The 25,455-nt window shown below is 47.5% G+C and overlaps 1 pseudogene; it reads right to left on the reverse strand.

Moving 5' to 3' along the window:
• Window positions 1–25,455, reverse strand: part of LOC147117577 (ornithine decarboxylase 1-like) — a 96,980-nt pseudogene that overhangs the window by 45,651 nt on the left and 25,874 nt on the right.

The following is a 25,455-nucleotide window of genomic DNA, read 5'->3' on the forward strand; positions in this document are numbered from 1 at the left end:
CATCCCAAATCACATCACAGTCACTGAATTATTTTTGAAGTTACTGTTGTTATGTAGACAAATGAAGGAGCTAATTGGGATTAATGATAAAATGATAAACCTTGGCCAGAATATCAGACAAATTCTCCTGCTAATTCCCTACCTTATCATCACCTGTTTGCACTGCCATCCTGGCGAAAAATGGCAACTGCCACTCTAATGCCCTTCTCTGACGTGGGACTCAACGACTGCCATTTTGGTGAGGGCCTTAGTGTTGTTGATAGTAGTGCTGGCCCGGGACATGCAAATGGGGAGAGCATGGCATCAGTTGTTGTGTAATGCCAACTTAACGTCATTCTCTGCGAACTTCGAACTTAGCGCTGAGTTTAGCACTGGGGCCTAAGCTTATTCTGAAAAGCGTGCGTTCAGCATACTGACAGAGATGCTGTCAGCACTTCTTAAAGGGACATACACATCTTTCAGGTAAGTTTGCAGTTAAGCTTTTGGACTGGATTTTTATTATTTTATTGAAGAAGTGACGTGGTTCAATAAATGTTAAATGTTTTTAAGTGTGCAGGGAATGCAGAGAGTGCTGCTGGATGCTTACAAGGCTTTGGATGGTAAAGGAAGGCCTCTGAGAAGACAGAAAATTCTTCAAATACTTAGCAGGACATGAATCATCGTGAAGAGAGAAACAGAGTTCACGTCTCAGGTTGAGATGCTACCTGACCAGCAAAGTATTTCCAGCATTTTATGCTTTTATTTACGATTTGCAGCATCCACTCACAGAGGGAAGAGGAAGACACAGAAGAGTAAGACGGCAAAGAGGAGGAAACAGAAGAGGAAGAAGCAGAAGAGGAGGAAACAGAAGTGGAAGAAGCAGAAGAAGAGGGAGCAGAAGGAAGGATGCAACCCAGACAGTCCCTTTCTGGCCAGGATATCCGGAGTGCAATCATCCACCTGTGGTACCAGTGACCACAACCCCAATTTCCCTTTCAACATTTGTCCCACACCTTACCTTCGCTCTGTTACTGACCATCACAGCGTCCTCTTGGACACAACGCTGAAATAAAAGACACCAGCCAAAGCAAAATTTCCAATCCAACTTTATACATCTACCCATCCAATATTACATCAAGAAATCAACTCATCATCCTTATGCATTCCCATAGTGACTGACTTGTGTGTGCCTTTGCCTAGCCTACTGATGTTACGCAGTGCGACACCAGTGACTGCAGCATAGCTGGTGGAAGGCTGCTGACTTTCAGTGGGGGACACTGCAAATGGCCTTGCTGGTCGACCTTGAGGAGTTGGTGGCTGGGAGTGTCAAATCGAGTGATGGTGTTTCTTCTTCTTCTTCTTCACTCTCCTCTCCCTCTTCTTGATCAACCAATGGCTGGACAGGCTGCAATTCTTGGGTGTGTGAAACGAGGAAGGCACAAGGCTAGAGTTGTGGTGAGGGGAGGGCGGGAAAGCAAGAGCTGCATGCTTACACCATGCGCACCTTGTAAATCAGAAGATATTGTGGGATGAGGGATAAGTGGGATATGAGAAGGAGGATAACGTATGAGGACACCAGCATCTCCTACCCTATCAGCCCTACTGCTGGCCAAGGGCTCAGCCCCTGCCAAGAATGGCCAGCACCATCTCCTCCAATGGGATGAGATGAAGCTAGAAATGGGAGGTGTGCCTCGTGTTTGGTACAGATTGTTGGTAGGTGAGTGATTGGGGTGGGAGGGAGCCGTGCTTTGAGCAGTGTGTGAGGCTAGTGGTGCAGTTGGTAGGAGACATCTTTTGAAGATGCATTCACTGACCTTGACCACTGGACTGAGGTAATGAATCTACTTTGAGCACTAGAGCCAGATTGTGGGGGCAACACTGCTGGCAATGATGGCCTCAGTGATCTGGTCCCACATTTTTTTTTATTCGTTCCTGGGATATGTGTATCGCTGGCAAGGCTAGCATTATATTGCCCATCCCTAATTTCCTTTGAGAAGGTGGTGGTGAGCCGCCTTCTTGACCCGCTACAGTCCATCTGGTGAAGGTACTCCCACATCAGTCTTTCTGGAGGGCCTCCAGGCTCCTGTGGGTAGAGGACCTCCCTTACAGTGTTAACCCTCTGGACAAAGCTGGAGTTCTGCGTGTGAGACCCTGGGTGCCCCTTCCCTGGCTTGCTGAGCCATTTGTGTTATAGCTAAAGCACTTTTCCCATTTTTTTTTTTAGGTGCAAAAGGCAATTCAGCATTAAGAGCTGAAGTCTCCCATTTGGGAAATCTTATCAATGTTAATTTTTTTCAGAAGGCAGTTGAGCTAGAAGGGCTAAAGAATGCCTACTTTTACATGATTTTTATATTTTCATTTCAGAAGGCAGTTCCCCTTTAAGAGACCGAACTGCTTTCTGAAATGAAAGCCTTGCTTTAAGAAAAGGCTCTTCTTGCTGCAATGGTGCTACTGCCACGATACAGTGGTGTCTCCAGCTGCGACGAACGTCACCAGAACGGCGATGCACAGTGAGTTTAGCGCTGGGCTGATGTTAATTAGACACCAGTGCCAATTTACCGGTCCTGCCAACACCACCATTTTCGGCAGCCGTTAACACCGGCTCGCGAAGCACTGGCAGGTTTTTATCGATATCGAATTTCTAGGCCAGAATCTTTTACATTCACCTGAACAGGCATCTCACCCAAAAGACAGTACCTCCAACAATGCAGCCCTCCTTCAGCACTGCACTGATATGGCAGCTGGATTACGCGGTCAAGTCATTGGGGTTGATTTGACCGACGGAACACACTGTCCAGCCGTTCGATCCGAATGCTCTTTCCAGTGGTGAAGAGGTGGCTGTGAGTTTGAGACCTCAGCCTCATTTGAATTTGGCAGGCGAGTTACGGACACCAAACAGACGTCCTGATGTAGCTCGCTGGTTATCAGACTCAGGAAAGTCGGCCGGCTGCGATCCCAGCAGAGGCCCACAGGTAGGTGCTGGAGGGTAGGGGGATGGGATGTTGAGGTGGGGTGAGGCATGCAGTGGGCCCTTAGTATTTTTGTGAAGCCAGGAGGACCAGTCCTGCTCCTTCCAGCTCCACAAAATTTCAATTAAAAAATTTTCTGGCCATTTCCTGATCGGAATGCCAGTACACATGTGCGGAGCATTCACGACGCAAGCTCTGCCATGTGTCCCTCTAAGCCCACCGCTTGTTTTAGGCAGGCTTTTCATCCGCCCAGCAATAGGCCTTTGTGAATGTAACAGTGGGAAAATCGTTGGGGTTCTGACCCCATTTTTTGGCCATTAGCACCCCAGTATCGCCGATTTTCCCAAGTGAAAATAGACTCTCTAGAGTGAAACTTAAACACACAACCTTCTGATTTAAAGGTAAGCGGGTTACTGAACTAAGATAGGTATAGAGCTAATGGCAGCCCCACTGCAGCATCACTGGGATTTACCGTCCTCGCACTTGCAGACTTGCTACTGATGATTAGAATTCTGCTGGAGCCCGCTATGTAAATGGAATGAGCCCTGACCCAAGAAAATAGGTTGGGGTTGGGACAAATCCTGAGGGTCTCTATTCCTGGGGGTGGAGGAAACATTTCCATTGGGGCTACACCTTCCATGGACAAAGAAGGAGCGTCTCCTAAAGAAGGGGAGAGGCCAGTGTCTTAGAATTTGATTCAATTTGCCCCTCTGGTGCCAGCATGGATGTGTCTGCACCATGCTGGTCTTGCAAAATCAGGGCTTTGTGTCTGTCCGTTGGCTTTTGCTGAGTAATAATATAGAGAGTAGAGAATTAAAACTACAAATAAGAAACTGAAATTGTTAAGTTAGGGCAGCTTCAGGTACTTTAAATGCATGCAGTCTACTCACTTGGCAGTCGGATGGCTCCTTGCAACTTTGGGTAGTCCATCTTCATTATCGAAGGTCATCATCTGGACCCCGTGACTGGCAGCATATCTAATATGAGAAATCTCCTTGCAGGGATTTGCATAAATGATTCTCTCTGGTGCAACACCAATATCTTGTATCAGCCCAATCTCATTCTGGTTGAGAGAGAGAAATCCAATTGATTTAGGATTCTGCAGTTTATCATCCACATAGATCTGGATGTTATTGCCTTATATAAGTGGTACAGTACCTCTGACAGTGCAGCACTCCCTCAGCACTGCACTGGAGTGTCAGCCTAGATTGATGTGTTTAAGTCCCTGGAGTGGGACTTGAACCCATAACCTTCTGACTCAGAGGCAAGTGTGCTACTCACTTTTTTTTTATTAATATACTTTATTGAACATTAAGAACATTTACAACATCTTGATCATTTCATTGTATGATACAAATCAATTCCGCCGCTCTGCACAGCCATTCTGCCACCACATTTTAACATCAAAACCTAAAGTTTAATTTGTCTCCTGTAACATATATTAATCAATTGTACTTTAAAAATTGGTTGTAAAATACTATCTTTAAATCCCTTTCTGAATATAACATCCACAGAGCCTTATAATGATCTTATAGCTTATATTTAAAAATACTTTTAGATTGATTTTCCTCCCCTTAAAAAACAGAGCATTCCTTCTTTGCACAATCACAAATCTAGCCAAACTGAACATTAAATTAATTGCCGTTCCGCTAGGCTCGGGCAGACTCTCCTGCAATCCCCATCTCAAAATTGAGTCCCACGGGATTCCCATTCTCGCTCTTCGGTCCCCACCCAGCAAAAATGCTTCACACAACTGTCGAACATAGTACTTAAAATCATTTAACTGCGGACATAACACCAATAAATGAGACACACTCTCATCCCGTGTCCCACACACTGGGCAAGTTGCCCCTCCACTCGTCCTATCTTGTACAAGACCGTCATGGTAAAGATCCGGTTATGAGCCAATTTGAAATCCAGTTCAATCCATTCTGGACATTTAAAATTCACCTACACTCCCTTCCAAATCCTGTTGAAGTCCAGCTGTGGGTATATACTCTGCCAAAACTCTTGACCAGCCGATGTCTTGAATCTCCATTCTCTAAATACCTCATAGAAATCTCGAGTATTACACTTGTCAAATTGAACCAACTCTCCCCCTTTCTCCAGCAGAAAGCTTGGAAAAGCAGGATGCATTTTACTTCCTTTGGAGATTTCCGCATTTATTTCTTCCATCCAATCCTGTGGCATTGTCCTCACAATCTTCTCATACATGATCCCTATTGCTTTTTCCTCTACCTCCTGATCCTCCTCCCACACCATGTCCCTCACTATCGCTTCCGACAACCAATCTGGAATTACCTCGTATTGTGGCGGAGCCACTGAATGACTCTGGGCAACTGTATATAATTCCCTTTAACGATGTTCTAACACCAGCCTAGGCCTGTACCATTGTGTTAGACATTACTTTGTTTTGTATATAGTGTTTGTATGCACGGGGCGTGGCCCCTTTAAGAGCGCGGGAAAACGCGGGCAAACGCGATGACATCATGTCGCAAACCACGTGACTGCCCAAGCAGTCCTCGTGGAATCTCCATCTTGTTAAGACCTGTTTTCGTGGTTCTCCTGTATCGATCTCATCAAACTGTTTGAACTTGTTTAGTCTTACATTAAAGACCTGTTTGATTGATCTCCTGAGTCGACCTCAGTTGTTAGTTAGGAATTTGTCAATTCCTACAGTATAATACATCTTTCACACATATAATACCAGCTTTTATAAAAGCTTGATTAAATAAAACGTCTCCTTCAATGTTGACCCACCTGTTCAAAAATAAGAGCTGTTCTAAAAATTCCTCAGCCCCATTGGGCATAAACTGCACACTTTTTAAAAATTGGGCCCTTAAGTCTCTACAACCCCCTTATAAAACCTAGGGAGAAGGTTAATCGATTTCAAAAATATAGTATTGTATTCCATATACAATATCCCCTGCCCTCCTGTCCCACTTCGTTTTAAAAAATGCTCAAAACAACTCTTCCAAAAACTTGTATTTGACTTCTGAAGAAATCTCTTCACCCATTTGATTCTAAAGGATTTTTTCTTCAAATCAATATCTGGGAAATTGAGTCCTCCCTGATTTCTCCGTCCAATGATGGTATTGTAAGCCACCAAGGCTGTTTTCCCTTCCCATAAAAACCTCACACAAGCCTCTCGGATGGACTTTTCCGCCCACTCAGGAATAAAAACAAATATAAACAAAAGGTTTACGGATGTCTGTAAAGCAGTTGACGGAGGGGATAAGGGAACTGAGACTAAGTTCCGGGTGCTAAAGAAAGAGTGGGAATTATTGCAAGCTGAAAAATGCAAGGGGGCCATTCGTCACCGTCAATAAGTACTATAGCTTAGCTAGCAGGAGAGCAGACACCACTGTCGCTCTTCCTTGCACTTTCAACCACTTTCTTTCCCATCTTCCCAAAATCTTTTTAATTTTCATAACCTTCGGTTCCCAATTTAATTGATCCACTTCATCCCTGTCTTTCTTGCACCCTATATGCACCCCCAGAACTTCCAAAACCTCCACCACCTTAAAGGGACTTTCCCCCAACCATTCCCCCCACCCCTTCCTGCAACCAGGCATTGGGACTTACTATAATTCACTCTGGCTCCTGAAGCTCTACAATATTCCTCCACTACATCCATAGCTTTCCTCACTGACCCCCCATTTCTCAATGTTAAGGTTGTGTCATCTGCATATTGGTGTATCACAGACACCAGCCCAGAACTGGGAACCACAATTCCAACTACACCTTGTTTCTTTTGCATCATGTAACCTAATGGTTCTGCTACCAATGTGTACAACAATGGGGACAGGGAACAACCCTGACTCACTGATCTCTGTATCGGAAAATACTTGGATAAAAAACCATTACATTTAACACAGCTAAATATATTTAAATAAAAAATTCTTATCCACTGAATGAAATTTTCCCTGAAACCAAATCCTTCCAAAACCTTCAATAAAAACTCATGAGAGACCCTATCAAAGGCTTTCTCTTGATCTATCTTTAATACATAAGCCTCCCTCCCACTCTCTTCCATGAGCTCTATCGCATCTTGGATTGAGACCACAGGACTGAGAGGCAAAACTATCTGCAGCAACACCTCCTTCAAACGATTTGCCATAACCCTCGTCAAGATCTTATAATCCACATTTAATAATGTGATGGGCCTCCAATTCTTCAGATCCCATCTATCCCCTTTATTTTTGTATAAGCTAAGCTTATGATACCTCTCCTCATAGATGGGGCCAGGCTTCCCTCAATTTTAATTTCCTTAAAAACTTCTAAGAGCAATGGACTTAAAATCTCAAAAAATTCTTTATAAAATTCTGCACTTAGTCCATCGCACCCTGGGCTTTCCCCCCCCCCCCACCCCCTTCATTCCACTTATTGCTACTTTTATTTCCACTAATCCTACTTCTTTGTCACACATGCTTCTCTCATCCTCCTTTAAACCCTCTTCAATAAAAGCAGTAACCTTCTCCATCGCCAAATTGGAAATGTCTTCTTTTGTATATAACTCTTGATGAAAGCTGCAAGCCGCCTCTAAAATCTCCCCATTTTCATGAATGATCTTCTCCCCAACTTTCAACTCTTCAATTAATGATAATCTCTGTTGCAGCTTCTCTTGCTCCAGAAAATATCTAGAAAATATTGCCCTCCAATGCATCTCTAACCTTTGCACGGAGAATGGACCTCTTGCATTTTTCAGCTTGCAATAATCCCCACTCTTCCTTTAGCACCTGGAACTTAGTCTCAGCTCCCTTATCCCCTCCGTCAACTGCTTTATAGACATCCGTAAATCTTTTGTTTATATTCTCTTCTCAACGCCGGTTAGCTGCCGCTCTCTTTTTCCCATAACGTACCGAAAAAACTTTTACCTCATATTTGAAATTGTCCCACCAAACTCTTCTTTCTTTCAAAAACAAAGGTTCCTTCCGAGGATTCTTTATTATATTTAAAATCCCTTCTGTTACGTCCGTGTAATAATAAGAAAAGGACTGCAGAGAATGGTACAACAGGTGTTTACTCAACGTGGTTCAAACTGCAACTGAAACAACAGATTACTACTCAGCGTTATATACAGGTGTGGTCACTGCTGATACTACAGTATACATGAGCTGTAGAAAGTAGTTCCCCCCTTAAAGGTACATACATTACAATTCCTCCCCTTTTAGATTAACAGTACCATAACACTCATTTAACAATTAAATATCAAACTAATTACAATTAACACTTTTAACATGCAACATTAGCTGAAAATAGTCTATTTATAAATTCAGTCTTTGGGGAGGCTTCCTGATCCTTTCTGGATAGCGCCTTTCCCGAGTGTCTTGCTCTTGGTGCGGAGGTGATTCTGGCCCCCTGTCGTCGGTTGGTTCATCAGCTTCCGATGCTACTGTTTCTGGGGTAGATGCTACCTGTACGTTGGGTTCATCACCAGGTACTTATGGGCGAGGCATGGGGTTGACTTGTTCCTGTGACTCTAGGATCTGGTCAGCATGGCGTCTCACGATGCTCTCCCCAACGTCCACTGTGTACATTAGTAGGCCCTGCCGTGTGCATATCGTTCCTGGCTGCCATTTTTCTGTTCGGTAGTCGCGGGCCAAGACTGGTTGCCCTACATTGAAGCTCCTTGTTGGCTTCTCATGGATGTGCTGGAATTGCTTACTCTCAACATCTCTTCGTACGTTTGGTCTGAGCCAATCCAGGCGAGATCTTAACCTTCGGTTAAAGAACACCATGGCTGGGGCCTGGTTGGTGACTGCATGTGTCGCATTCCGGTAGGCGAACAGGAAATTGTCCACCTTGTGCTGCAGCGGAATGTTGTCATTGTACATAGCCTTTATTGCCTTCTTAAAGGTTTGTACGAACCTCTCAGCCAATCCATTTGTGGCTGGATGATACGGGGCGGATGTGTAATGCCTTACCCCATTCTTTTTCAAGAACCTCCGGAACTCTTCGGACACAAACTGTGGTCCGTTGTCGGAGCAAATCTGTTCTGGCAAGCCATTCCTGGCACAAATGGTCCGTAGGACTGCAATAGTTTTCTCCGTGGTGGTGGAGGACATTTTGATGACCTCAGGCCGTTTCGAGTGCGCATCCATGGCTATTAAAAACATTGAGTCCATGAATGGACCAGCAAAATCAATATGCACCCGTTGCCATGGAGATGAGGGCCATTCCCATGGGTGTAAAGGGACCTGTGGTGGTGCATTTTGGACTTTCTGGCATCCTGAGCAGCTCTTGGTCAGGTCCTCGATTTGTTTATCGATTCCCGGCCACCACACATAAGCCCTGGCTAGGCTTTTCATTTTTACCCCTCCCAGATGACCCTCATGAAGCTCATTGAGCACTCTCTCCCTTAACTTGGGTGGAATTACCACTCGGGATCCACACATCAAGGTCCCCCGGCACACTGACAGCTGTTCTCTCCTTGTCGAGAATGCTGGCAACAGTGAGTCGCCATGTGCTGGCCCTCCCTTCACCGTCAAATCATATACCCGAGGCAGTGTCGGATCATTCGGGTTTCCTTTTCGATACAAGTGTTACTTACCGGTAGGTATTCAACTATAGTCGAATGGAATATTTCGACAGGATCCACTGCTGGTGCTTCCTCCGCAGTAGGCAATGGCAGGTGTGATAGCCCATCAGCATTTCCATGCTGTTTCGTGCCCTTATATTCAATCTCATAGTGGTGCGCCCCTAGAAAAAATGACCATCTTTGTAGTCGTTGCGCAGTCATCACCGGAACGCCCTTCTTCGGATTAAAAATGGAGACAAGAGGCTGGTGATCAGTCAGCAAGGTGAATTTCTGCCTGTGCAGATAATGATTGAACTTTTTCACTCCCCACACTAGGCTGAGGGCCTCCCTGTCAATCTGGGCGTAGTTACGCTCGGCTGAGGTTAATGATCGTGATGCAAAGGCTATTGGCCTCTCTGAGCCGTCCGAGAATTTGTGCGACAGCACTGCTCCAATGCCGTAGGGTGACACATCACAAGCCAACCGAATTGGTAATGCTGGGTTGTAATGGGCCAATACCTCTTTCGATGTGATTAGTGTTTTGCTCTTCTGGAAAGTTCGTCTACATTCGTCATTCCACTTCCATGGCACCCCAGTTTGCAGTAGGGTGTTCAGTGGGTGTAGTATTGTAGACAAATTTGGCAAGAACTTATGGTAGTAGTTTACCAGCCTGAGGAACGACCTCAGTTGTGACACATTTTCCGGTGCTGGAGCCTTGACTACTGCCTCAATCTTCTCTGGGGACTTATGTAACCCCTCTTTATCGATAACGTGGCCACAATACGAGATCTGTTTTCTAAAAAACTCGCATTTGGGGCGGTTAGCTCGGAGCCCATATTCCTGCAATCTAGTGAGCACCTGCTCCAGGTTGGCAAGGTGATCAGTCATTTTCGCCCGTGACCAGGATGTCGTCCAAATAACACTGGGTCCCTGGGATCCCTTGCAGGACTTGTTCCATTGCCCTCTGCCAAATAGCCAGAGCTGATGCTACCCCGAATACCAGCCGGTTGTATTGGTAGAGACCTTTCTGGGTGTTGATTGTGAGGTATTTTTTTGATGCTTCTTCTACCTCCATTTGCAGATATGCCTGGGCCAGATCAATCTTAGTGAAGCGTTTCCCTCCAGATAGCGAGGTGAAAATATCTTCAATCCGTGGAAGTGGATATTGTACGGTGTGAAGGACCGGGTTCACTGTTACCTTAAAGTCCCCACAGATGCGAACCTTCCTTGGTTCCCCAGGCGTGCTGCTCAACGACTTTTTCATCACAGGGACGATGGGTGTAGCCCACTCGCTCCAGTCTACCTTGGACAGTACACCTGAACGTTCCAGACTCTCCAGCTCTGCTTTGACGGCTGGGCGGATCGCATAAGGTACCGGTCTGGCCTTAAAAAATTTTGGGCTTGCGTTTTCTTCAATATTAATCGACGCTGTCATGCCTTTTAGTGTTCCAAGTTCTTGCTGGAACATTTCTTTTGCATCAGTTAGGATCTTTGACAGTCGCCCAGGTGTGACGTCGTCATCCTTTTTGTCAGCCACAGTCAGTGCCTGTATGGAATGCCAATCCAGTTGTATTTTCCACATCCATTCACGTCCCAGTAATGGTGGTCCTCCATCTTGCAATACATTACAGGTCTAGTTTTGGTGTTTCTTTACCGTTATATATAACGGTCACCCTTATTTTTCCTTTGGGGTAGACTTTTTGCCCCATGTACGTCTTCAAAATAATTTTTGTGTCTCTCAAGGGTACGTGTGAGAATAGCCGCTCGTAGTCCCGTCGGTTTATGACTGTTAGAGCTGATCCTGTGTCCAATTCCATCTTTACCTGGACTCCTGCTATCTTGAGAGTGACCGAAATGGTTCGGTGATCCTCCGTTGTGATCACATTATGTAGTTTCAGACAACTCAGTTCCCTGCTTTCGGAGTCGTTATCACTCTTTTGTTCGTCTGAACTATTCTCCCTTTTCTTATCTACCTTCTTGTACTTCCCTTTGGTCGGTTTCTTATTGCTGGTTTTCTTTCCCGACCTGCAGACTCGTGCCATGTGTCCTACTTTTCCACACTGTCTGCACACTTTGTCTTTGAACCAGCAATCATTCTGGTCGTGTGTTATTCTGCCGCAGCGATAGCACTTCTCTGTTCCATATGACATTTCATTTGTGCCATATTCTTGCGGTCTCTGTTGTATCTCTGCAGCGCCCCGTGCTGCTGCTTCATATGATACCGCAATGCTGAAAGCCTTTTCCAGCGTAAGGTCCTTTTCAGATAAAAGCCGTTTCTGGGTTCCTTCACTTTGAAGCCCACACACAAACTTGTCCCTTAAGGTACCTGCTAGTCCCGTTCCAAACTGGCTGTGTTTCGATAGCTTGCGCAGTGCCATTAAATACTCAGCATTACTTTCATCTTTATGCTGGTTCCTTTTGTGAAACTTAAATCTTTCTGCTATCAGCAGCGGTGTGGGGTTTAAGTGGTTCTGTAGGATTGACACTATGTTTTCAAAATCCTTTTCTACTGGCTTCTCTGGGGTTACTAGGTTTCGTAGTAAGCCATACATTTTTGCACCCATTGAATTCAACAATACCAGCGCTTTCTTGTCATCTGGCACCTCATTCGCCTTGCAGTATACTTCTATACGTTCGACATATGTCGTCGAAGCTTCGAGTTCATTGTCGAACGCTGTGATACTGCCACTCTTCGGCATATTTGGGTGTGGTTAGACTGGCTTATAATGGCGTCTCCCGCGCTGCTGCCAACGCCACTCTCGGCGGTCCTTGTGGCAAATGGCGATGCCCTGTGTGTTTCGTGCGCTGCTCCTGCGCTGCTGCCAACACCGCTCTCTGCGGTCCTCGTGGCAATGGCAGTGCCTCGCATTTTCCTGCGCGCCTCTCTCCCCCGTTGACGCTGCTCAGCCCTTGAACACCGACTGCGCTCTGCTCGCCTCTCTCCCCCATTGACGCCGCTCGGTCCTGAACACCGGCTGCGCCCTGTGCGCTCTGCCCTCTCTCTCTCCCCCGTCGACGCTGCTCGGCCTTTTTCTGTGCCGCTCGGTCGGGCTCTAGCCCGTCGCTGTCCGGGAAGGGTCTGCGCAGTACCTGTTGCCAGCCTGTTTTGCTGGACCACCGTGACTGGAAAGCCAAGCCTGGCTCTCGACAGCCTCCCCTGCGATGCTCAAATCTCTGCTGGATGACTGGGCGGTTGCCCGCGATCGACGCACGTGCTTCTGGGCTCGACCTTCTTCCACTGTTCTCCAGGAGCGAATCCCTGGGAGGTGATGCAGAGTTGCAGGTAGGTTCAAACTTGCTCGTCACCACTGTTACGTCCATGTAATAATAAGAAAAGGACTGCAGGGAACGGCACAACAGGTGTTTACTCAACGTGGTTCAAACTGCAACTGAAACAACAGATTACTACTCAGCATTATATACAGGTGTGGTCACTGCCGGTACTACAGTATACTTGAGCTGTAAAAAGTAGTTCTCCCCTTAAAGGTACATACATTACACCTTCTTTATAAGCAATTTCTTTCAGCTATTGATTGTTTAAAATCCACACCCCTGAACCGATCTTAACTCTGCTGTTCCTAATTCTGAGAACCAAAGCTGAGTGATCACTAAAAAATACTTTTTTTTACAATAAATCTCCATCACCTCAGAACTTAACCCTTCCCGCATTAACACAAAATCTACTCGGTTCTGTTTTAAAACATCACCCACCCAACCTGATCTGGAGAAATCACTTTTTATGGGGTTCCAGTCCCTCCATAAGTCTCTCAAATTTAAATTTGCCATCATTTTTACAATCATCCCTCTGGAGTTATCATCCTTAAAGGACACCTGGGCTGAAATGTCCATCCGAGATAAAAATACATTAAAATCCCCCACTATATAAGGATTTTCCACCTCTGCCGCTTCAGTGAATAACCCCCGAAAAAACTCGCGATGCTTGCAATGGTTGTTCGGTGCACAGATATTAAAGAGAACGCAATTAAATTCCTCCATTTTTACACTTAGCCATAAAAATCTCCCCTCAGTGTCCTTGGCAACGTTCTCTTTTATGGGCGGACTCACCAAAACAGCCACCCCTCTACGGTTATTGTTTGCACAACTTGCAAACACCTCTCCCTTCCAAACCTTCTGAACTCTTTCTAGGATATCCTCATCCCAAAAGGTTTCTTGCAGACACAACAAGTCCATGCCTTTAAAACCCTGCAACAACTGCTGCAATTTCTTCTCACCGCTCAGTCCGTTCACATTAATCGAGACCAATGTAATCATGGCTCCAAAGAAGGGAAGTATGCCTGATAATCTCCCCATCATTTAATCTCTGGCCCTTCCCTCCTCACATGCTCCTTCCCAACTTTTCGGCCAGCTGTTGCTTTTTCCTGCAGCCTCCGACTCTTTTTCACCTCCTTTTTGAACCTTCACTGCTGTTTCAGCCTCTTCCTTGCATTAAGTTTGGGCCCGGGAGCTGCCCTTTCTCCCTCCTTCTGCCCCTCACTAAACTTTCCCTTACCACACGATGCCACCCCACCCCCCACTTCCATGTCTCTGTCCCCCTCTAATTCCTCACTTTCAAGCTCTTCTGTAACCCTCTGTGCCTGCTCCCCGTCAGATACATAATCCTGCTCCCCGTCAGATACATCATCTCCCATAGAGAGTCTTCCTGCTATCGCGGTTTCTCCAACAGTGCCGCTCCCTTCGACCTCATCTCCACCTCTGACCCTTGCTCACTGATCCTTCTCTCTCTGGCACAATGGCGCACCTATATTGTTCCCTTCTGGTGCCTTTGTCTCGCCGATCCCGTCCTGCTGCCCCTTTTAGGTTCCTGCCTCTTGCACCCTCTCCTTGTCTTGCCCTCTCCTGCTCACTGAGATGTCCGACACCCCGTCTTTCTTTGGAGTACTTACATTTACCACGCACCCCGCTCCCACCTCCTCTCCCCCCGCAGACACCAGATTCTTTAGGGAGAGCTGAACCGTATTAAGGCTCGAGTCTGCACTCGACCCTTGCTGCCCGCTGCTGGCTTTGTTCTTTTCCACTGTACTTGGTGTTTTTTCCACCATCTCCATGCTGTTCTCTGCTCCGCAATTTTCTGCCTCTTCCTGTGCTCTTTTCTCCTTCAATTTACCAGCTGTATCCTCCGACTTCTCCACTCCTCCAGCCATTCCACTCACACCTCCTGCTCCTTCTCCCATCTCCTCGTCACTCATAGAGCTTCCTTCTGCCTCACACTCACAGCGGGTGGGGCCTTTGTGACACACCCCACAGCTTGCCGCCTTGCAGCTCTGAGCGATGTGTCCAGACTCACCGCAATTATAACAGTACAAGTCTGGACAGTTTCTTACAAGATTGTCGTGTCCAAGACAATAATAACAAACCTTAACTCGAAAGTACTGCACTCCTTCCAGTGTCTCAAATTTCATGCTGTACGGTAATGACTTCACCTCCTCTGGGAACTGCACCTTTACGTAATGGGTTCCATCTGATACCCGTGTTCCTGGATAGTACCTCCTCTTTATTGCTGAGCAAATTTTAATGTCCCACGACTCCAACTTTTTGATTAGCACATCGTACTCAATATAAACCGGCAAGTTTAAGAATGAGACCACCACCTCTTCCGAATATAGCAGAGTTACCTCCAAGAACTTATCACCAACTTTCAGACTGAGTAAAAGTCTTTCCACCTCCTCTTGGCCACTGACCGTCACCTCGAACCCAACATTCGGATTTGGTCGGCAGGCAAAGCAGCTTCCCTCACCACAGTCCTCATGTACCGCTTGGATAATATCCCAAGCTCGTATCTCCTTATCCTCGCACTGAACCATCACCGTGTTTTCTTTTCCAAACCTCCTGGGGTCCCAGCCCAAATCTTGGGAAAACTGTCCTCTGAGGGGCCCGGCACTCCGGACCCCTCAGCAGCCATCTGGCTGTTTTTTATGGGCCAAAAAGGCCCTAAAACCTGAAAACAAAAACTCCAAAACCCACCACCAACTTTTTACAAACTCACTCCAACTCCCTGCTGCAATCAGGCAACCAGTTACTTCCAATTTCCACCCTGCCGTCACCTTCACATGGTCCATCTCCGACTCTTCCCTTCCCTTCCTTGACTTCTCCGTCTCCATTTCTGGCGATCGGCTTTCAACAAACATCCACTACAAGCCCACCGACTCCCATAGCTACCTGGACTACACTTCCTCCTACCCCGCTTCCTGTAAGGACTCTATTCCTTTCTCCCAGTTTCTCCGTCTCCGCTGCGTCTGTTCTGACGATGCCACCTTCCATACTAATGCTTCTGACATGTCTTCCTTTTTCCTCAACCGAGGATTCCCCTCTACCGTGGTTGACACGGCCCTTGACCGTGTCCGTTCTATTTCGCGCACTTCTGCTCTCACCCCTGCCCCTCCCTCCCAGAACCACAATAGGGTTCCCCTTGTCCTCACCTTTCACCCCACCAGCCTCCACATTCAACGGATCATCCTCCGCCATTTCCGCCACCTCCAACGTGATCCCACCACCAAACACATCTTCCCCTCACCTCCCCTTTCAGCATTCCGAAGGGACCGCTCCCTCCGCGACACCCTGGTCCACTCCTCAATCACCCCCAACAGCCCTGCTCCTTCACCTGGCACCTTCCCGTGCAAGTGCAGGAGATGCAACACATGCCCTTTTACCTCCTCTCTTCCCACTGTCCAGGGCCCCAAACACCCCTTCCAGGTGAAACAACGATTTACTTGTACTTCTTGCAATTTAATATACTGTATTCGCTGCTCACGATGCGGTCTCCTCTACATTGGGGAGACCAAGCGCAGATTGGGCGACCGCTTTGCGGAACACCTCCGTTCAGTCCGTACGGGTGACCCTGAGCTTCCGGTCGCCTGTCACTTTAATTCACCGCTTCACTCCCACTCTGATCTCTCTGTCCTCGGGCTATTGCATTGTTCCAATGTAGCTCAACGTAAGCTCGAGGAACAGCACCTCATCTTTCGATTGGGCACTTTGCAGCCTGCCGGACTCAACATTGAGTTCAACAATTTCAGATAATTATCCCTGCCCCCATTTTTCATGCAGTATGATTTTTGCCATTCCCATTTGCAACATTTTATCTTTCCTGCCTCTTACAAAAGTACAGGATGTTCTTTCTATTTCTTCCTCCCCTCCTAACCACCCCCCCCCGCCCCGTCTCTGCACCTGCTTAATATCTGTTACATCTCCAGCTTCTTCCAGTTCTGATGAAGGGTCCCAGACCTGAAACGTTAACTCTGTTTCTCTCTCCATGGATGCTGCCTGGCCTGCTGAGTATTTCCAGCATTTTCTGTTGTTAACCATTAACACCAGTTCACTCCTAGCCCCTCCCACCTAGAGAGTGCTACTCACTGAGCCACAGCTGACATACAGGGCCAGAAATTCAGATCGGGGGCTTGCCGCGCGTGCAAGCCCCTGATATGCACTTACCCGACGCGCTGGCCGTTGACCTCCAGGGACGCCTGGAATTTGATTTTGAAAAAGAAGAATCCCGGGCAGCGTATGACGTCACGCCACCCAGGAGTGCAGCCAGCGCGAAGCCTGTAGCGCGCTGTGCAACTGAGACACGCCCCTTGAGGTCTCAGTTTAACAGGACACGCCCCCAATGTTTCTGCCAAGCTGCTAAGAATTTTTACATGCAAAGCAGCAGTTTAAATAGGTTTTTGGAAGTTTTTTGAAGATTTTGGTAACTTTTATAAACTTTTAAAAACGTTTACATTATTTTGAAGAATCTGAAGTAGTTTTAAACAGAATTAAAGCAATTTAAAGACTTTTAAAAGCCCTAAAAGAATTTTTTTAATTCCATTTATTTATTTAGCAATGTCGTCGTCATACGTGTCTTCACACTGTTCCCTTTGGGGAACTGTATGAAGTGGTGGAAGGATTTATGGCCATGATTAACGCTCATTCCGTGACCGTAACCATCTTTGAACCAGCCATTAGGGCGGTTAGTCCTATGGCGGGAGGGTTTTACAGGCTCCCACAAGCTATACAAGGAGGGGGGGCCACCCACACCCACGGACGCAAATATCCCACTGGATGTCAACCCAGAATTTAGAGCCGGAGCTCCGACTCCACTTGCCGGGACTGTCTGGAGCGGGGTTCGAAACCCTACCCTGATCTGGCCCAGCGGCGGGGATCCTACCGCTATGCCAAAGGCCCAATCCGATTAGCAAAGTGAAATGGCTGGAATGAGCACAATTCACGGCATTAAAAGAACTCACAATTGAACTGATGATGACCTCAGCAATCTCCTCAAGGAGGTGGAGGCGCAGCGCCTGCTCATCATTGGTAATGAGAAGTCAAAGGCGCCGCAAAAAGGGCAGATGATAGCTTGGTCTTTCAAGTGGCAGCACAGGGCTCCAGTCACGGGGAGGGAAAAGGCGCAGGAAACGTATGGGTGTCACCTTTTGTGCGGAGTGGGCCTTTTGCGTAGCAGTAAGCATCCCTGCCGCTGGGCCAGAAGGAGTAGGGTTTCGAACCCCACTCCAGACAGTCCCGGCAAGTGGAGTCGGAGCTCCAACTATAAATTCTGGGTGGACATCCAGCGGGATACTTGCGTCCGTGGGTATGGGTGGCCCCCCCCTCAGATGGGTTGTGGGAGTCCGTAAAACCCTCACGCCATAGGACTAACCACCCTAATGGCTGGTTCAAAGATGGTTACGGTCACGGAATGAGCGTTAATCACGGCCATAAATCCTTCCACCACTTCATACAGTTCCCGAATGGGAACAGTGTGAGGATGCGTACGACGATGACCTCTTGCGCAATGCACCTCCTTGGACCCTCAGTCGCAGATGCGAGGGGGCAAATCGTTCAATTGTTAAATTTTTCATTTTATTGACATGTAAAATGTTGGCCCAGTAATTCCCTTCCAAATGCGCGAGTACGGTCGGGGTACTTACGTGTCTGGCCGGAGGAAATGCCGGTTTTCAGCATGCACAGTGCATGTGGGGAAAACCGGCATTTCCTGTCCTCTGAACGAAGGGGTTCAGAGGCAGAAAGCGTGCGACTGCACAGGCAGCGCGTGCGCAGTAAAATTCGCCGCGTTCATTCATGCTTTCAGTGAGGTCAAGTCCTTACAACTTACACATGAAAAAAGCATGGGTACAGTTGCTCCAGAGGCTGCGGAGGAAGATATTTCTTATCGTGGAGCTTCTGAAAGTATGTATGTCTGTATATATTCCTTTGCGTGTTATGTATATATTCCTTTACTTATGTGTATGAATGTATTATTTAATTATGACTTTCAGAGAAAGTAACTTATTGGAAAATCATAATTAAAATCATACATTCATACACATACGTAAAGGAATATATGCGGACATACATACATAATTACTTATTACTGATGAAAAGTTTCTTTCTTAAAAGTGCTGGAAATGTTACATTACTCATTTCAGAACACTCATTTTCACATTCCATTCACACAGCCACAATTGCTCCTTCTACCTACCGTTCTGAAAACCCGTTTAAAAAAAAAATTTTAACTTTAAAACTTACTTAAAATTTCTTAAAATAACTTCCCTCCCTTTGCCAAACAAAAATATTGCCTTTCAGAAGCTCCACGATAAAATATATCTTCCTCCGCAGCCTTGGAACAACTTGACACATGCTTTTTTCAAGTGTAACTTGTAAGGACTTACCCTCACTGAATCCATGAATGAAATCGACGAAGTTCACTGCGCAAGCGCTGCCTGTGCAGGCGCACGCGCTGTGCCTCTGAACCCCTTCGTTCAGAGGACTGGAAATGCCGGCGTTCCCCGCATGCGCTGTGCATGCTGAACGCCGGCATTTCCACCGGCCAGATGCGTGAGTACCCAGACCGTACTCACGCATTTGGACATGAATTTCTGGCCCACAATTTGCATTTATATCGCACCTTATCACATCCTCCGGATGTACTAAAACGCTTTAGAGCCGATGAACGACTTTTGAATTATAGTCACTGTTACTATGTAGGCAAACACCCTGTTGTTGCACCTTTAAGAAAAGTGTTACAAGCACCAGCGGTCTCTTGTGGATGCACACAATTGCCTGGGTCTACTCAGTTACACATCCATTGGTACAGGCATTGGTGTAAAACCAATGTGAGCAACTGAACTGCCTGGAAACTCTTTAGCAGCTTTTAAAAAGACAGTTCAACCTACACTCTTCAGCAGCAGACTGTGGACAAACAAGTGAGAGAGGAACAGTGCTTGGCTCTTCCATTTGACCCTCTAAGAACTTAACTGAGTCTGTAGGGGGTTTCTCTTGCTCGTTCTGGTCTCCTGCCAGGCTTTGTGCAATAATTACCCTTGAGTGGTTCGACCCACTCCCCCTACGGTTCTAGACCTTGGACTTAGATGCAGAGAACAGTAGTGCAGAGAAAGGACTCAATAGACCAGGCTGAATAGCACGAAATGGATGCTTTTATTTTTAAACAGTTTGAAGCATTAAAAATACATGTCATAGGCACAGATTAAAGTAACTACAATCATGCACAAATTTATGAACTTGACTCTATGGAAATGGGGAACACACGGCACATCGTAAAAGGGAAAACACATTACGATTACCCTTAACTCCCTCCCCTATACCTAAACTAAGTTTCGACCTGGGGAACTTGGGATCATGCTCACCACTCTCAAAATCACGAAAAAGGGGGTTCGCAGCCTTTTGGCACCGCTTTCCGTCGTCACGTGGATTTGGAAACTTCTGGCGCAGTCGATATTCTCTCTCTCTCTCGAGGCGGCGGGGTAGACACAGCCTCGATGAGCGCTCGTCAAGGTTGAAGATCAGCTACAAGCTGTTGTCGATTTTGGTTCATGGAGCAGACCAACAACCAGATGGGATGTTGAGACACGGAAGTGTCAGGCCCGGAATGTCTTTTTGTCTCCAGCCTGGATCGTCGGTTTTCCAGAGGGTTTCTTCTCCTTCGGCCTGGGTCGTCGATGATCTCCCGACCCCAGTACCCGGGCCACCCTCATTGTCTTCTCGTCGTGGCCGAGCCTTGTCTGGCTGAACACCGACCACGTTGTCTTTTCACCGAAATTGTCCGTCCGAAGCGTCTTTAAAAAGACGAAGCGTCTTCATCGATTCCGAAGCTACCGAGGTAGAAGAGGCGCCGATTCTGGCACCGTCCGTTCTTCGTTCGTCCGTTCGTTCCTTGTAGAAGAAGCTGTTTCTTAGCTCGTTGATCGTCCGACAACGTCGATCGTGTTGTCCAAGAAGTAGCTCGTTTCTTCTCGTCTCCGAAGAAGATGTTGCTGTTCCGAGTGTGTCTTTAATGGACTTTCAATCCATAGTTATACTCTTTTGGGACAGTCTTATCTCCCGCCAAATCATAGTCCTGTCTTTGTATTAATTTTGGCGGGCAGAAATCTCTGCAGGGGCGCTTTGTCTTGTAACGGGAGCCGGTGATAACTTAACTGGCCTTCCTGGCCGATAATGTCTTTTAATGTCTTTTACATTGTCATCGCGACTCGGTTCGCATATTGATCGGTCCGGAGATTTTCCTTGATGGCTGTTAAACGGTTTCTCCTTTGTACAATAAATGGGTATAAGTGTTTTTGCATTGTCCGCCCATATCTTGATGGGCCCCATCCTGTACCTAGAATCCATTGAATATGTATGCTGTTTCCCTGAGTTTCGGTTCCCAGATACTGGCTTTCGCGGACTTACTGTCTTCAATCCACAAGCCTGTCTGGCTGGCAGTAATAGAAATAAAATGGTCCAGAAAACTGATCATGAGGCCCGGTGGCCATTTTGTATGCCCTTTTATCAAAGGTTTTTCTGTGCAAGCTTACTTTGGTCAATAAACAGTCTTATTTTATCCGGTTTTCTTGCGTGATTATTGCTGAAAATTTCGAATCTTACACGCCCCCCTGTGATACTGATAGCTTGCTTAAAGTATCAATTATCCTTGGTGAGCAAATTTTCCCTGATTCCCCACATCCAAACATTCCTGGCACTTAACTATCTATGACCCTCACGACACATGCAGTTCCCATTTCCGAAAAAAACGAAAATTACTTTTTGCACATTTGGACAATCACAGGCAGCATTTCTTAAACTATAACACATTCATCTGTCAGATGTGCAGGGGTTGATACCCCCTTGCATCACCTGCATACACCTTTTATTAATCCAAAAACTTAAGAACGACTAATAACATAACAATATTCATATCCTTAAAACCAAAAACAAAACACGCAAATGGCCAAAATCTAAAAATGGAGGGACGCTTAACCTTCAATACTAGCAGCTTAAAGTGGGGTGTCTTCTTCCCCCATTCGCACATAGCGTTCTCTCCATTCTCCTGTGTTCTCGTGCCTCCGGAGGCGTTTGCCTCTTTTGCAATGCACGAAGAGCAAAAATATCACAATTAAAACCTGACACACTACTAAGATGTGGGATGCTATTCTAATCCAGGCCAGGACCTCAATGTTAGTGAACAAGTCCCACCATGGTGGGATGGTTATGTCCAATATGTCTTTTCCTATCTCTAAAGTCTTCTGCTCCAGTGTGTAAAAATGTTTCTGTGAAACTATAACGGCTTTTAAAATCTTGGTGAGGTGTTCGGGAAGAGGGGGAATGACATAACCAAAATGCGCGACGAATCATTGCAAGTCTGTGAAATTCTCTTTGACAGTGAGGTGAACGGTGGAGGGTGCAGGAATGGGAACAATTCGTTGTTGTGCCACTTGAACCTCGGCCCTGGGTTTGAAACAGAAACTGCTATCACTGATCGAACACCACTCGTGTTGTCCGTAGCGGTAGTGAGGCGCTGCAGTGGTGACGCAGTATGTCCCACCCCCGATATATGCTACCTGCGGGGGCACATGGTCCTCTGCCATTGCCTCCATAGTGCAATTTATCGGCTTCGCGCTAGCGGTTCTGAACCCGCACTGTGGTTTCAAAAAGGCATTCAAGTGCTGGGGACACAGGATGATGTGTGCTCCCCGGCTCCGACATCCCGAGAGGTCGGTGCCTGTCATCGTACGCTCCCATCTGATGACGTAAGGCGGGACCACTGCGTAACGAATGTGTGTGCCCCCCTGAATGACTCCAATGTTCTCTACCCTGTATACCGGGGCGGGCTTTGCTGCGGGACCCAACACCGGCATTCTTACCACTATTCCCATGATAGTATGATTCGAACGTCCGCAGTCCACTGGGACTGGGTACGCTTCTGCAGCTAGTCTGAGCTGGCACGGGCTTAATGCATTCTCAAAAGGGTGGAGCGCTTGCAAGTGCTTGTTGCTGATCCAGGACGGGACCAAACCCTGTTTTAAATCCTCAAGATTACTGCGGCCCTCACCCAGTAACCACGCCCCGTATAGCACACAGGCCTCGTTTTGCGCAGCTTGATCGGACGCATTCCGATCCTCCTTAATGAGCGCATTTACCGTTCTCGCGTGTTTCTCCAGCTCAGCTATTATTTCCTTAAAGTGTAGTGTCATGGCCTGGTCCTCATGCAACTCAGAACCCACTACCTTATTTTCGTCTGTCAGTATGTTCCTTAACTGGGCTTTTAAACCGTTGATCTGTGTCTGCAGCTCCACGTTATCTAGAGCATTGACGACAGATGTCCCGGTATTAAAAGCAGTGAATATGTCATTTACTGTACCCCTTCTTTGCCTCCCGACTCGATCCAAAACTTCTGCCGGTGTGGTGTATAATTTGTCTTTGTCGATGTCGGCAAAGTCAAATTCGTAAAACTGTCTAAACTTTCGGGTTAACAGGACCTGGTATAATTGTTCCGTTTCTTTGGGACACCACTCCGGCAATCGTACCTCCGTGAGATTCAAAATCACTGAGGCCACCGCGTAGTGTACCCTTTGGTACAGCACCTGACCGGTGGGTACCAATACTAAACCGTTCCCGGGTCCCTTGGTGGTGGTTGGGCACCCTTCTTTCTGGGCTAGTGCTACCGGAAGTGTGGGCAGGGGCTTGCGTGGGCGGGTGATGAGTTCAGTGGCGTTTACCGGAATAGGGGAGTATGGGGCTCTGCACGCTCGAGTGCTGACATCCCATCTCATCCCCTTTCCTTCATCCTGCCACTGTCTCTGGAAGAAGATGGATACGCCCTTGGGGCAAACGTGTCTCGAACCCCACATACAGACATATATTCCTTCATCTGGTTCCCACCATTTGTCCCAACACACACGTAATTGTCTGTGAGTCCCCGTAATAGTCCAATGGGTATTATTACCCAGTCGTTCCCACTCGACCGTAGAGTTTCTCATGTCCTTTCCCAGCTTTCGCAGCCACCACCATCGCCTTAGTGGTACGTTCCCATTACACACCAGACAGGTCCTCTTTCCCACGGTAACGCTGACTCTGGGTGCAAGGATCCTCACCCGAGGGCACGTCAAAGAAGTCTCTTGGTAGGCAAAACCAAAATTGCTGGAGTATTCCGTAGAACTCGTTCCCAGCCAACCTGGCCATCTCCCTTGGTGGAAGTAGGTGGCGGTTTCCTCAACCTCTCGCTCCCCGGTCCCATCCGTTGCGATGGGGGCCGTGTCCCCGGAACAGCCGAAGATGATGACGTCCTTGGTGCGGCCTCGGTAGGCCCACCCGCACCCGATCGCCACGAACACGATGAGAATCTTTTTCATCATACCCCAGGTTTCTGTAGCCAATAAAATGATGTAGCCGGGCTCCCAATAGGTGCTGGCCTAATTAAATGGACGCGCGGGTTCCTGGACCCCGCTCCCAAACAGACACACATACTGGGCAGACTTCAAAATTGTACTTTTAACATTCCTTAACACTGTATACTTTATATTCCTTAAACTATAATTACCTAACTTAACTTATGTACAGCGCCACCCTCCACGGGGCGGCTTGCCTAATCCCTGTGAGGGCTGTCGCGCGCCACACCCTGCGGTGGGGCTGCACTGGCCCTCGGCTTTGATCCCCCGCAGCCTGTTGCTGTTGAACGGGAACCATGCCTTCCTGGGGCTGCTCTAAGTCGAGTTTGGGAAAAGTGGGGCGAATCTGGCCAAAACTTTCTGGGCTGGGGCGCTCGAGCCGACCTATGAGGGGCTGCTTTGGGTTGGGCTCCCGGGGCTGATGGACCGGGGGTTGGGACTGTTACCGTCACAGCCTGTGGTTCCTCCACAGCTGCCGGCTCCAGCTCCCTTCCCTCAGGCTCCGCCCCTCCGGGGTCGGGATCTGTGGCTTCCGACTCCACCTCACCTGTCCCTACAGGTAGTGAGTCTCCGCCCCCATTCCCTACCTCCCCCAAGCTTGAGTCGAGGGCGGGATCGTCGTCCTCTGACTCCTCCTTCTCCGTGATTGGGTCTAAGGCGGGGTCGAGCTGTTCGGGCTCTTCCTCGTCCGAATCCCATTCTAGAGGGGAGACCTCCCACTCCAATGGGATGGCCTCTCCCTTCACGCAGGCTACTGTTCCAGCCTGTGTGGTCTGTGACCCTGTTACAGGCTGAGGATCTTTGTTCTCAGACCTGGTCCCCTTTGATGGCCCTTGTGCACCCGATTTAAACAGTTTACACTGGTTAATGTGAAACCATTTGGTACGTCGGGGCACCTTCGCTGCATAAACCATGGGGCTGGCCTTGTCCACAATGCTGTAAGGCCCCATGTACAATGGTTCAAAACTCCCTACCCTGGCGTAGTTTCGGACCATGACCTGGTCTCCGACTACCCACTCTTGTTGCTTACGAGGTTCCAGTAACAGTCTATTTCCCTGGTGCTGTCTTCCCATGTTCCCAGCCGCCTGCCCATAAATCTGTTTCAGGCGCTCCAAAAGGGTTTGGACGAATTTGTCTCGTTTCACCTCTCGGAGCTGGCCCTCAATGAGCACCGGGGCTAGTACATGGGTGGGGGTTCGCATGATCCTTCCAGTCATTAATTCGTGCGGGGAATACCCCGTACTTTTGGACTGGCTGGCTCGGATCCCCATGAGGACTAAAGGCAGGACCTCCGCCCATTTCTGGGGCGAGCCCATTGTCTCTTTCCTCA

This window comes from Somniosus microcephalus, chromosome 5, assembly GCF_052327205.1.
Source record: "Somniosus microcephalus isolate GS21.2 chromosome 5, FLI_Smic_1.0, whole genome shotgun sequence".
NCBI classification, from domain to species: domain Eukaryota; kingdom Metazoa; phylum Chordata; class Chondrichthyes; order Squaliformes; family Somniosidae; genus Somniosus; species Somniosus microcephalus.